Source organism: Camelus bactrianus, chromosome 8 (genome assembly GCF_048773025.1).
Source record: "Camelus bactrianus isolate YW-2024 breed Bactrian camel chromosome 8, ASM4877302v1, whole genome shotgun sequence".
In the NCBI taxonomy this organism is placed as follows: domain Eukaryota; kingdom Metazoa; phylum Chordata; class Mammalia; order Artiodactyla; family Camelidae; genus Camelus; species Camelus bactrianus.
In genome coordinates, this window is record NC_133546.1 from 66,767,363 (window position 1) to 66,781,940 (window position 14,578).

The following is a 14,578-nucleotide window of genomic DNA, read 5'->3' on the forward strand; positions in this document are numbered from 1 at the left end:
CTGGAATCTATAGATGGCTTTGGGTAGTGCAGATATTTTAATAATATTAACTCTTTTGATCCATGAACATGGTATATCTGTCCATTTATTTGTGTCTTCAATTTCTTTCATTAATGTCTGATAGTTTTGATGACTATAATTTTTACTTCCTTTGTCAAATTTATTCCCAAGTATCTTACTCTTTTTCATGCTATTATAAATGGGGTCTTTTAATTTCTTTCCAAATAGTTTATTGTTAGTGTATAGAAGTGCAACTAATTTTATAAGCTGATTTTTTAACCTGAAACTTTAACAAATTCATTTATTAGACCTGACAGGTTTTCAATGGAGCCTTGAGGATTTTCTGTATGCAAGATCATGTCATCAGAAAGCAGGTAATTTTACTTCTTCCTTTCTGATTTAGATGGAAATTTTTTCTTTTTTTTTTCTTTTATTTTTCTTGCTTTCCATATTACTCTAAGACTTCCACCAGTACTGAATAGGAGTAGTGACAGTGGGCACTCCTGTCTTGTTTCTGACTGTAGAGGGAAAGCTTTCAGCCTTTCACCATTGAGTATGATATTAGCTGTGAGCTTATCATGTATGGTCTTTCTATACCCAATTTGTTGAGCATTTTTATGAAGAAAGGATGTTGAATTTTTGTCAAATGCTTTGTCTTCATCTATTAATGTGTTGCCAGTCTCTGAGTGGGGAGAAACTGATGTGGGACCTTCATGCAGTGTCCAAAAAGCCTGGGGAAAAGCCAGCCGCTCACCCTGCTCTTCCTTTCCCTGCCAGGAAAACTTTCTAACTGAGGGTCTCCTTCTTGGTGCCGAGCAATGCCCACTCAAGGGATGGGATGATGCAGACAAAATGAAGTTGTTCTTCCATCCTTTTTTGTGCCATTATTCTCAAGTTTTCTGCACTGTGATGCCAAATCTTCTTAAGTGGATTCCAGAACTCTTCCGGAGCTGTTTTTGTTCAGAGATCGCTGTCTGATTGTTGATCCTTGTTGGGGATCAGAGGCTGGGGTCTCCTATACTACCATCTTGGTGGTCTGCACCTCTCAGGAAGGACAGAGTGCTGTTGTGTGAAATCTGACACCCGGTAGAGTTCACAGAATTTACAGAGACTGCAGAGTTTGGTAAGTATCCTGGAAAATCAGTTGTTCCAAGGGGCACTCTCTAGGTCCTCATGGCCAAAAAAAGTATCTTCCTTAAGCCCAGAATCACAGCTACAACTGCTTTGCCAACAGTAAGCAATTATCTCCATTCTGGGGGGAGGGTACAGCTCAGTGGTAGAGCATGTGCTTAGCATGCACAAGATCCAGGATTCATTCTCAGTACCTCCAATAGAAAAGGAGTCAAATAATTATCTCCATTCTGGCATAGCTGGAGCTGCCGTCTTCTGGACTGCTTGTCTTACAGAGAAACCTTTATCAGTTTTTCTGCCATTTTTCCAGGGAGCCAGTATAAAGGGCATTTATATCTCAGTTAAAATGAATAGTAAGGCACAAGATTATTATTTTAAATTCTGGGCACCATTCCAGAAATGTAGGAATTGGGAATGATTCTCCGGAGGAGGGATTTCTAGGCACTGTAGGTGTCATTTGAATGTCAGCTACATATTACATATTTCTGCATATGTAGCCCAGTATGTATTTCTAGTTGAAATAGTTAAAGACTATATATCAACTCCTTTTCGAGTTGGCCTAGCAAGGGCCCCACTTTCATATCCTACCATTTTCGGCAGCAGTTCTTTAAAAAGAGATTGGTTTTAAGATGCTTGTGATGATACCTGATGTCAGTTATGCAAACTTCAGAATATCCTGTATTTTAGCATCAGATATGTTTGAGCTGTGTGCAATTCTTGAATGATTTAGTCATCCTAATAACCCTTTATTCATTTTTCCTGTTCTGTCTCTCTTAATGGTCACTGATGAAAACATAACAAACACAGAGCTCTTAGCAATGGATGTGTCCCAGAGAACTCAGCTCCACAGTTGCTGCCTGAGCTTAGAGCTCACCATCTAAAAATGCCAGTGACTCAGTCTGGTCGTCCACCAAGTCTGGTTTTCTGCTCCTGTTTCTATTGTGTGATCAAGACGTTGAATATGCCCAGATCCCAAGGGCCTTTCTCTGTCCTAGACTTTCCAATCTAATCACCCTGAAAAACATCCAACGTAGTAAATGCCACTTTAATTATAAGCTTGCTCCAACTGGATTAGAATCAAAATAAGCATGCTTAAGACAAAAATTAGATCTGAAAGGCAAAATTAGTCATTAAGCTTCTGAGACAGGAGCCCATTTTTATTTCATGATGAAGTGATTTTCTTTTCTAATTCTTACGTTAATATTCTCATTTCTATCATAAACTAGACCATCATCCAGTCCCACACATTGTTTCTCGAGTAATTCAGTTTACTTTTTACTTGACTTTTATGTCTCTTTCTGGTCTCACTTCAGGTTCCCTGCCTCTCTCCCCTTCAGGGCAGCCCAGGTTCTCCATGTGGATCTAAGCATTGCAGAGAAGCCCTAACAGTGGAGGTTAGTGAGCAGTTAGTTAAGAACACTGGCTTTAAAGTTAGACTTGGTTTCAACTTCTGGCTCCAACACTTGGTAGTAGTGTAATTTGCACATGGTATTTCCCTTTATAAGCTTCAGTTTTCCCCTGTCATAAAATAGGGAGAAATCATACTTATTTGTAGAGTGGTTTTCAGGATAAATGAGCTTATGTAGGTAATGCCCTTGGCAAAGGGCCTAGCAAATGCAGTAATATCACCGTCAGGAGGAGGATGCTCACCAGGTCCACGTGTAAATCTGGAATCAGGAAGAGTTCAAATCCCAGATCTGGCTCCTGAGAGCTGCAAGACCCTGGACATGTTGTCTGATTCCTCTGTACTCAGTTGTCTTTTTTGCAAAATAGGGATGAAAACCTCTGTTTCATAGGTGTCATTTCTGGGTGCTGTGCTTTTTTAATACAAGCTTTTTCTAAAAGACAAATGTCAGGCTGTATTTGCATATGTAAAGTGACCACCATACATTTTTCTCTGAAATACACTGGTAATGAGAGAGAAACATGACCATCACTTAGTAAAGTTTTCAAGGGGAAGTTACTCTTGTTCCATCCATCTGGCCATAAACATCACCTTCTATTCAAATCATATAGTAACAGACTTTTAACTTCAGGTGAGGTTCTCACAATTAGAATGGATAGTGTTATGAACAAGTTTGCTCTGCTCTGTGTTCATTCTACAGATTCAGGTTACAGGAGGCGGGCAACTGGTGCCGCTGAGCTGAGGCCGAGGCTGAGGCTGATAAAAGACTCTAGAAACCACAGTGGCCTATTGTTGATGATGGTGAGGAACCCAATACTTCAGATGTTCTAAAAATGGGATGACTTTTCCTAGTCAGAGAGAAAACTACTACCTTGGAACCAGTTCCACTATAAAAGGATACACAGAAGAGAATGAGTGAGCTATTTATTTCACTCCTAGCAAAGGACCTTATGGTAGACATGGTCTTACTGTCCCAAATCATTTGCTTGTGCTGTCTCTAAGGGGACTGTAGTTTCTATCCCAGTGACGTCAGGTTTCATGTGACTTGATCTGACCAATGAAATGTGAGCAGTATGCCACTTCCAAACAGAAGCTTTAAGAGCCACTGGGAGTTCTTTGCTCCTGGGAGTTCTTTCAAAGAATTTTCTCTAATGATTCCCTTACATGGGCCAGAAGTACAGTGATGGTCACTGGACTTGACTGACCTCTTCCCGACAGTGCTGCAAGATAAACCCAGTTTGTCGACCTTTTCACTTTGAGATATAGGAATGCACTGTCCTCAAGTTTGGTTTTTAGTCAACACAAGCATGTACACCCACACATTTACACACACGTCCCTCATATATATTTAATTTTTCCAGACTGTTGAGTAAATTCCCCTGTCTTTTGTTATCTTCTGTGAGATAATTTAACTTCTTACTGCAGTTGGAAAATGTGATGCAAATGATACTGTAGTAAATGAAAGAACTTCATCAATTCCTAATTAGAAATTGAACGACTATGTGGATGGCTTAATAAAATAGCCTGCCTCTAGTAATCTATGGCAAAAATCAGTTCAGGGAAGACTTCATTGAAAGTATGAGATTAAAAAGCTCTCATTACATTTATTTAAAACATTATCTCCCTCACTGTCGGACCAGAAGTGTTCAACAGAACTTTCCATAATGATAAAAAGAATTCTATATCTGTGATGTCCAATATAGTATCCACTAGCCACATGTGGCCATTGAGCATCTGAAATATACCAGCACAGCTGAGGAACTGAATTTTACATTTAATTAATTTATGTTTAAATTTAAATAACCACATATGGCTAGCAGCTAATAAATTGAACAATGGACCTTAGACCTTGCAATGGAAGGGGTTTTTTCCCTAATAATTGAAGTACTCTTTCATATTACTGTCACTGGCACTAGGGAACTTATATATGTGTGTTTATGTGTGTGTGTGTGTGTGTGTATAGTGGTCTCTCTAAGCAAGTACTGGATAACCTCATCTTTTATGTTCAGGCAACCGTATCATGTGGATTCAAGAAAGCATTGCCTGTAGAAATAAAAGCAAAAATAAACAAACTGGATCTAATTAAACTTATAAGCTTTTGCACAGCAAAGGAAACCATAAGCAAAACAAAACAACAACAACAGAATGGGAGAAAATATTTGCAAATGATGCGACTGACAAAGGCTTAATTTCCAGAACATATAAACAGTTCATACAACTTAATAACAAAGAAAAACAAACAACCCAATCCAAAAATGAGCAGAAGACCTAGACAAGCAATTCTCCAATGAAGACATACAAATGGCCAATAGGCACATGAAAAAATGTTCATAATCACTAATTATCAGATGCAAATCAAAACTACAATGAGGTATCACCTCACACCAGTCAGAATGGCCTTCATTCAAAAGTCCACAAACAATACATGCTGGGGAGGCTGTGGAGAAAAGGGAACCCTCCTACACTGCTGGTGGGAATGTAGTTTGATGCAGCCATTATGGAAAACAGTATGGAGATTCCTCAAAAAACTAAAAATAGACTTATTATATGATCCAGCAATCCCATTCCTGAGCATATATTCAGAGGGAACTCAAATTGGAAAAGATACATATACCCTAATTTTCATAGCAGCACTATTTACAATAGCCAAGACATGGAAACAACCTAAATGTCCATTGACAGATGACTAGATAAAGAAGCCATGATATATTTATATAATGGAGTACTACTAAGCCATAAAAAGAGTAAAATAATGCCATTTTCAGCAACATGGACTTAGAGATCATCATTCTAAGTGAAATAAGCCTGACTCATTCTAAGTGAAGTGAGCCTGAAAGAGAAAGAAAAATACCATATGATATCACTCATATGTGGAATCTTAAAAAAAAGAAAAAAGAAGACACTAATGAACTTATCTACACAACAGACTCAAAGGCATAGTAAACAAATTTATGGTTACCGAGGGGAAAAGGGGTAGGAAGGGATAACTTGGGAGTTCGAGATTTGAAAACATTAACTATTATATATAAAATAGATAAACAACAAGTTTCTTCTGTATAGTACAGGGAACTATATTCAATATCTTGTAGTAACCTATAATGGAAAAGAATATGAAAACAAATACATGTATGTATATGTATGACTGAAACATTATGTTGTACACCAGAAATTGACACATTGTTAACTGAATATACTTCAATTAAAAAAAAGAAGGTCTTGCCTGTTCTGTTTCAGATTCATATGGGTCTTGTCAACAGAGATCTAATCTAGCTTTATGGAGCAAATGTTACAATAAAGCATTTCCCCAAGATTGTCCCACTATGCAAACAGATAGGACAATATTCCAGAATCATAAGTCAAAGATGTTCTGATTTTAGCCCACCCATTGATCTCGAAAGAACCACTCCCAAATTATCCCGACAACTTCCAATATTATACTTCTAAACCTCTATACTTTAGCCCTTTTACTGGAAATTTGACTCCCAAGTTCCTCGAACAACCAGCTTTTAGATGCCTCAGTTACTGAATTGAAACTCAACTATATCTTCATCTCAATATATAATTAAATAAGGAGTTTATATCCCCCGTGTTCAAAAGACTCATCTTACTGCAGAGATGTAATATTCTGGAAACTACAGCAATTGTTAAGAGAATGGGATTTGGAAAATAATAATTCCTATGTGAGGATACAATTATTTGGGAAGGCTGGAGGCTGATGTGTTTTTAGGGACACTTGGACACTGACCCTTTTTACTTTCTGTGGCTGTGGCCTTCCTGGTGGACCTTCTCAGGGAGTAGGGAAAAGGAAAAGAAAAAACTTGCCAAGACAGGCCACATTGGTCACTGCCTTAAAGAGATTCTTTTTCCTTGGCTAATTAGCTCTGACATTTAATCTGTTTTTATGTATATATATTTTTATTGACATATAGTCAGTTTACAGTGCTGTGTCAATTTCTGGTGTACAGCATAATGCTTCAGTCATACAAGAACATACATATATATTCATTTTCATATTTTTTTCACCATAAGTTACTACAAAATATTGAATATAGTTCCCTGTGCTAAACAGTATGAACTTGTTTATCTATTTTATATATAGTAGTTGGCATCTGCAAAGGGATAAATTGGGAGTTCGAGATTTGCAGATACTAACTAATCTCTTCTTAATGAGGGTGTGGTGTGTTCTCTTCCCGTAATTACAGAACACCCTGGCTCTATTTCCTAGTAACAGTCTGGGAATTAATTCATCTGTAGGACTTAGTATAGCAACTATTATCGTGGCCCCAGTAAAGTGATAACTGATGTTGTTTTGTTTTTACTGGGTTGTAAAATTAAAATGTGATTTTACTCCAAGAACCAAAAAAAAAAAAAAAAGCTTCAAAGCTTCAAAGAAACATAGCATCTTTTGGAACAAAGTAAAAAGCTATTCAACAGAAAGAGATAAAGTTACATCAAGTATATGCACACCAAATGTACCCCCCAAATGCAAGGGTTTATAGTTTTCTATTAAAAAACAAAGGATGATGGGATGATGGAATTAAAGATCAGGCTCCCTTCTACGGACAAGCTAGGCGTGAGCAGCCCTGACCTTTCTTCACATCTGAGAGCAGGAAGTTAATGAGAGAATATAAGAACGAAAGCTGAGGCACTCTGAGTGTCCACAGGCTGTCTGTGGCTGCCTATGTGCCAGACCCTGGAATTTTTCTCCCAGATTTCATCTCCAGTTTCCCTTGGCCCAATCAGGTGTATTCACGAGGCTCTAAGGCACCTGCTGTCTGAGCAGTGGGTCCCACAGGAAGCTCCCAGTGTGGTTACAGGGATCCTCTCTGCAGATGAGTGACAGAGATAGGGGTTCATCCTCAAGTCTTCCCGTGATGGAGAAGTAACGCCTCCAGTAGGAGTAGCCTCAGTTCCTAGGTGACACATTTGAGTCAGATTTTCTTCATTTGGAAACTAAATTGGACAGTTCTGAAAATGCATTAACTCTTCTAAATGTTAACCTGAAAGAGATAACTAACGCATTTTCCAAAATAGTTGACCAGCATCGGGACCTGACTTAAGCAGTGAAGAATTCAAATGTATAGCAAGAGAATATTAAAATATGGGAGCAGATATTTTACAGGGTTTAATGTAAATGATCAATCTTATATGGATTCTGTGGAATCTTAAACAAAAAACCCCACTATGAATTCATCTACAAAACAGAAATAGACTTGCAGACATAGTAAACAGTCTTATGGTTACTGGGGAAAGGGGGGTAGGAAGGGATAAATTTGGGAGTTTGAGATTTGCAAATGTTAGCCACTATATATAAAAATAGGTTTTAAAAAAGTTTCTTCTGTATAGCACAAGGAACTATATTTAATATCTTGTACTAATCTTTAATGAAAAAGAATATGAAAACGAATATATGTATGTATATGCATGACTGGGACATTGTGCTGTACAGCAGAAACTGACACATTGTAACTGACTGTACAATAAAAAAAGTTAAAAAAATCTTTTATGGGTTCTATCTAATGTAAAAGAGAGCAAATCCCCATGACTTACTTCTCAAAATATAAATAGAGCAGGAATCAGAAAGAGTGGATTTGTCAGGAAAATGCATTTATGTATTTGCTGTGTCTTTATTCTCCAGGGAAAAACATAAAACTCTGCAGCTAAAGCATCAACTTGATTGCTTAATGATGGTTAACATTTAAGAATTTGCTCTGGGCGAAATAATGTGAAAATTTAAATAGTGTTGCAACGCGCCATTAGTGGGGGTTTTCACTGTCTATTTCCAAATGAGGACATAAGTGAAAGATACAGAGAAGCTGCTTGGACTGTATGATGTTCAGTCAAATCCTCTTCCTTTTATTGACTGTAGATTACAAGCTGCTTTAATTGCATAGATGGCTTTGTTTTTAAGCTGTTAGTCTTTAAAGAAACTTTAAGGTTTCCCTATTTGGCACATATTCTTGTAGTCCTTGGATGCAAAATGTCTACATGTGCATATAGACACTGAAATATATTTTATATTTACCAAACAGAATAGCGATTTATTCCAAGTTTCAGAGTCACCTCCTCTAAGAAAATAAACTGACTCTCCTCATTGCTGATAATGTACACACCGCCCTCCTTGCAAGATTACATATTGCCCACTCCCTTTATTTCTGAACTCCAGCAAAGGGTCCACTATTCTTTGGGATGCATCTAATTAAATTTTAGGGCATATTCAAGTGCTAGAAATAATAATAATAAAAAAAAAAGACCAGAGCTCACGCATAATAGCAATAGTATTCATCAGAACAGTCATTTAAATAAACACTTTGAATCAAGCAAACTAAACATCATAATGCAAAAGCAGAATAGAATTTAAATTTAAATCAACATTCTACCCCATGAAAAGCAGCAGGGCGGGAGTAAAATTGACAAAGATACTTTTACTTTACCCATGTAAACATCAGACTGTTTTTTTTTCCTCCCTAGCTTGCTTTTCTTTCTTTGGCATGACAGTTCTGATTCTTCAGCCTCCCCATGAAGAAGAGAAAAATTCCCTTGAAGCTGAACTAAATTCATCAGCAAATGAAATTACATTCATTTGATAAAATGCTAAATGGAAAAAGGCAGGTTTATTTTAAGCCGTCAACAGGCTGTTTTAGTTAATCATGCACAGTGCAGAAGACGGGAGTTTGGTTGCTAAGAAAATGCTTGGCATGTTTCCATGAGATTCATGTGATGTGAAATGCATCTGCTCGTTTTAACAGTGAAATAGAAAAAACATAAAATAAACAGTTCAGGGTATATTTAGTGAGTCACTGTGGAACACCAAGCCAAAATAACTTCTGTCGTTGGTTTATTTTATACAAACTTATTGTTATGACGTTAGCCTTTTCTTATAATTCAAAAATTTTCATTATAATAGTGATATTTTGTTAGAAAATTGATATATATTCATTGCCAACAAATTGGAAAATATAAAATAAAAAAATCAAAATCTGCTGTGACACACACAAACACAAATACCAAAATCTACAATGCCTGGGGCGTGCACGGTTGGGGCTCAATATTTATCTGCTGAGTGAATTAATATATATTTACAAATATGGGGCCAAAATGCATATACTTTTATAACCTGCTTTTTGTCCATTAAGATGTTTAGGATAATCAGTTTTCTATGTTATTAAATATTCTTCTTTAACATTACTATAATAGTTTCATCATTATGGGACATATCAGTTGTTCTCTTGCAAGACTTTTAGCATAGCCAGGAGCTAAACACAAGCATCTCCCCCACTGAGCCTGATACGACGCCGCTGATGAAATCTGAACGTGCTCAAGATTTTCTGCTTGGATGTGACACTGATTTCTCTGGTTATCGAGACCGTCACTGGAGTCTCAGCTAGTCTGATCATGTGTAATTTCACCATTTCCAGCGCCAGATACGGACCTTCACTACTTAGATAGACGTGGATGCTCTTAGCATCCAGGCATATTAATGTGAGATGAGAGAGACTAGCCAAAGGCAGCAGCCTGCTCGGCACCCCGCTGCACATCATAGTGGTCCTCAGAGTGAGGTAACCATGGATGCCCATGTCCACAGCATCCTCAGGGTGGCTGCCATGGACAGAGAAGACAGGCCAAAAGAACAGTATTAAATCACAATGCAGAAGAATATATAGATTAAGAAAACTATGGATGACACGATCCAGAAGGCTGAGAAGTTCAAAGCGGAAAAATGAGAAGCAGAGAAACATGGCTGGTGGTTTCTGAGAACTCACCTGAATCTACCACCTTCACTAAGGACAAAACGGAAATCAGGAAAATTCAAAGCAAAAACAATGACGGGAGGCAAACCGAAGCCTCTGGAAGATTCTGGAAGATTCAGTAAAATCATTGACTGGCTGAACAAGAACTAGACTGCTTGGAAGGAAGAATTGGAGTATCAGCAGGATTATCAAGGAATTCCAGTATTCTGCAAGTTCACCAGTCCTCGCTGGACCAGGGAGCTGAGGACAAGCTCCCCGACACAACGTGCCTCGTCCGAACCCATGATCAAAGAGGGTGACCACACTGGCCAGAAGGAACCCGTGTTCTCAGATTTGTCACAAAGTTTAAATACGGGCCAAGTCAGTTCAATAGCAGCTTAAAACATTGTATTTAAACTGTGAATTACACTGGAGAGAAAAATTGATCCAAATAGGTATAAGAGCTCAAGCAAAAGAGAAATTCATTTCTTGCTCACTTAATGGCGCAGGGCAGGAGCTCTTGGTTGGTAGATTGCACGGCTCCACACAGTGACTTAGGGACGCAGGTTTATTTTGCCTCCTCCAGGGTGTCATCCTCATCATCTTCCTCCAGGCACGGAGAGAATGGGGAGCACAGAGCGGGCACGCCTGCTTCTTTCACGCCTTGTCTCAGAAATGCTATTCATCACCAAAACTCAGTCATGTGATCCCACTATAGAAAGGCTGGGATGGGTAGGCCGATTGCTGGCCCCAAAAGAAGAACAAATGGATTGGTGGGGAAGAGAGGGAAAAGCTGGCATTGTCTGCAGTGGTTTATATTTGGTCCTATTTTGGATACTTGAGTGATTCTCATTGCACTCCAGCAGCATTGGAAGTGAGTAGAAAATGTGTGTCTTGATGAATAAAGATCCACTTTAAACTGGTGCCATAAAAAAAGTAGAATTTCTAGGCCAAGTGGTATACAAAATTCTAAACCTTCTTATTAGATACCATCAGTCAACTGCTAGAATTTGTTCAGTTTATATTCTCAACTCCACACAATCATCTACACCACTGTCAACACTACATATAGTATTAACATTGTTAAGCTTTTATTATATATATTTGTATTTATTATATATATAATATTCACACACAAGATAAAGTATTCAAACAATAGATAAAAGATGAGTGAGAGATGTAAAAAAAGTCACCAGAGGGAATCACCACTAATTTGTTCACCATCTTTTCATACAACTCTCTATACAAATATATTGCACACAAAGATTACATTATACTTGCTTTTTAAAAAAACTATCATCCTTCTTCTCTTGTTCTATTTTCCTTTTTTTTTAATTTCTTTATTCCCTTCCTTCCTCCCTCCCTCAAGTTCCTCTTGCTTTTCTTTTCCTTTTCCTTTTTCTTTTTAATTGAAGTGTAGTTGATTTGCAATGTTAGTTTCAGGGGTACAGCACAGTGATTCAGTTATACATGTACATACATTTATATATTTTCCATTACAGCTCATTACAAGAAATTGAATATAGTTCCCTTTGCTATACAGGAAGTCCCTGTTTATCTATTTCATATATAGTGATGTGTATCTATTAATCTCAAACTCCTAATCTGTCCCTCCCTCTCCTTACCCCCATGGTAAACACAGTTTGTTTTCTATGTCCGTGAGCCTATTTCTGGTTTGTAAATAAAATTTGTATTTTTTTTTTTAGATTCCACATATAGGTGATGTCATATGATAATTACCTTTCTCTGTCTGACTTCACTTCATATGATAATCTCTAGGCCCACCCATGTTGCTGAAAATGGCATTATTTTATTCTTTTTTATGGCTGAGTAATATTCTATTGTATATATACACCACATCTTCTTTATCCAGTCCTCTGTTGATGGACATTTAGGTTGCTTCCATGTCTTGGCTATTGTAAATAGTGCTGCTATGAAGGTTGGAGTGCATATGTCTTTTCAAGTAAGAGTTTTCTCTGGATAGGTGCCCAGGAGTGGGTTTGCTGGATCATATGAGTCTATTTTTAGTTTTTTAAGGAACTTCCATACTGTCGCCCATAGTGGCTGCACCAATTTACCTCATTGTTGGCTTTTAATGGCTGTCACAGAGTCACTTTACTGAGTCAGTCCTGACTTGAGGGGATACGATCACATGGTAACTGAGAGCATGGACCCCAGAGCCACACTGCCTGGATCTGAATTCTGCCTTGTCCATGTACGTGCAGTTATGACCTCTCTGTCTCCTTATCTGTAAAATGGGATAGTAAGAGTACCTACATCATTAGGCACTATTAATCCACGTGAGGATTAAATGAGTTAATACATGTTATGTGTCTTGAACAGCACCTGGTGCATAGCAAGTGCTATATGTGTTTGCTATTATTATTTATCTATCATCTATGCTACTAATATTTTCTCCTGCCTATGGTTTGTCTTTAGGCTCTATTTATAGTACTATTTTCCATATAGACTTTAAAATCTTTTTATGCAGTAAAATATGTCTAGCCTTTCCTTTATAACTTTTGTATTTCCAGGTGTGTCTTAAAGACGTGTATCTCTTTTATTTCCTTTTATGTCATCCATGCCACATATATGTTTTTCTAATTTATGCTTCCTTTCGATTGTAATTTGTAGTGGAGCTTTTGGTGACTATTTTATTAAAGTCATTCTTTTTTTAAATTTTATTTTTTATTGAAGGGTAGTTGATTTACAATGTTAGTAAAGTCATTCTTTTTCTTTAAGGTTTCTCGTTTGCTTAGAAAAGTCTTTGCCACCCATTTACAGTGTAATTAATTTAGGGAGAATTGAGGTAGGTAGAGATATAACTTTTTTTTTCTAAATTGTTTGCTAGTTATTTACTCTCGTATTACCCTGTGCTTTGAAGGGAGATACTGAGGGCTGGTACCTCCCTTGGATCCTGAATGCACTGCAGCCACACCCCTCCTTTTGTTACAAAGTCAGTGGGAGAGAGGTGTGTGTGTATAGCAACTCTTAATTACCATCCCATAGATAACTCAACAGGAGATCAATGTACAAAAAAAAAAAAAACTCGAAAAAAACCCCACAACTCAGCCTGGGCTCCTCACACAACTATCCCCTGGGCTCTGCTCAGAAATGTCAACTCACATTAACTTTACATAAGTCAGCTTGGAAGAAGACTTTTTTAAAGGTATATAAATCTTTTACAAATCTAACTATAAGTGAGTCTTGAAGTTTCCGCCATGGAGTCATCTATGCGTTAGGCTCTTTAATGATGACAAGTAACGGGAAGCTGAAGAGTGTTTCTGGAAAACGAAATCCACATGTTATTTCTCTGAATCGGTCACTCTAGTATGACTTTCTAGATTGGAATGAAGACAAAAGGGATCAAAGGAAGTTTGGCAGAGGTAAGTCTCCCCAAATAGATTTTTGACTCTGGAATATAGGATTAGCTAGTCAACAGCTCACAAAACGTTTTTTATACGACTTCCTTGTCAGGGAGTGCTCAAGCCTGAGATTCTACGAGTGAGGAGCTTAGAGAATCTCAGATGCCACCAGTCTTTTTTTATCCCCCCCAAAATCTTATTAACAGAGCTATGGACCTTGGACTGTAATATCTATTTCTTAAAATAATTTGGCCTGGTTAGGTCTCTGGCAGTGCTCTTCTAACTATGTATGTAAAGAACCAGTAATTTTTTTTCCAATCTGCAAAGGAACATTTCTGTAGAATATTGTAAATATAAGTTACTAAAAAAATTAAATGAAAATAAAAACAAATATACCTAAAAATAGAAGTGCAATTGTTTTTATTACTAGAGATACTAGATATTAAATTACTCTGTCACATTGCTATAAAAGTTTCCTAAATGCTAATTTCTTTTTAGTTAGTTAGAAGTTTTTACTTTCTGGATTTACTTCATTGCAGACCAGTAATAGTACCTCACGCTTTGAGTGGCACTGCTCTACATCACTTCTGACTCCTAAATAAATGTGTTTTTCAAAGCCAAGACTCCCCATCAGAAAAGGGTGAAGAAAGACTTAATATACAACAGTGAACGCCTATCTACGTAACCGCAGCAAATGTTAGGACCTCTTCATTCCTGTGATCTGGTTACAGACAGTTCCCTAAATATGACCTGTGGCCTAATTTTTAGTTCTGAACTGATAAAGTTATGATACCTGTGGAATCTCTCACTCTGCACGTAATACTCAAATCCTAAAGGTGCTGCCTGTGTGACATCCTCCTTTTCAACTGTAATTTATTCAATGTTTTCCATGCTTAAGAATCTTTTTTTTTTTTTTTTCAAATCAAAGTCTATGAGTTTAGTGCCAT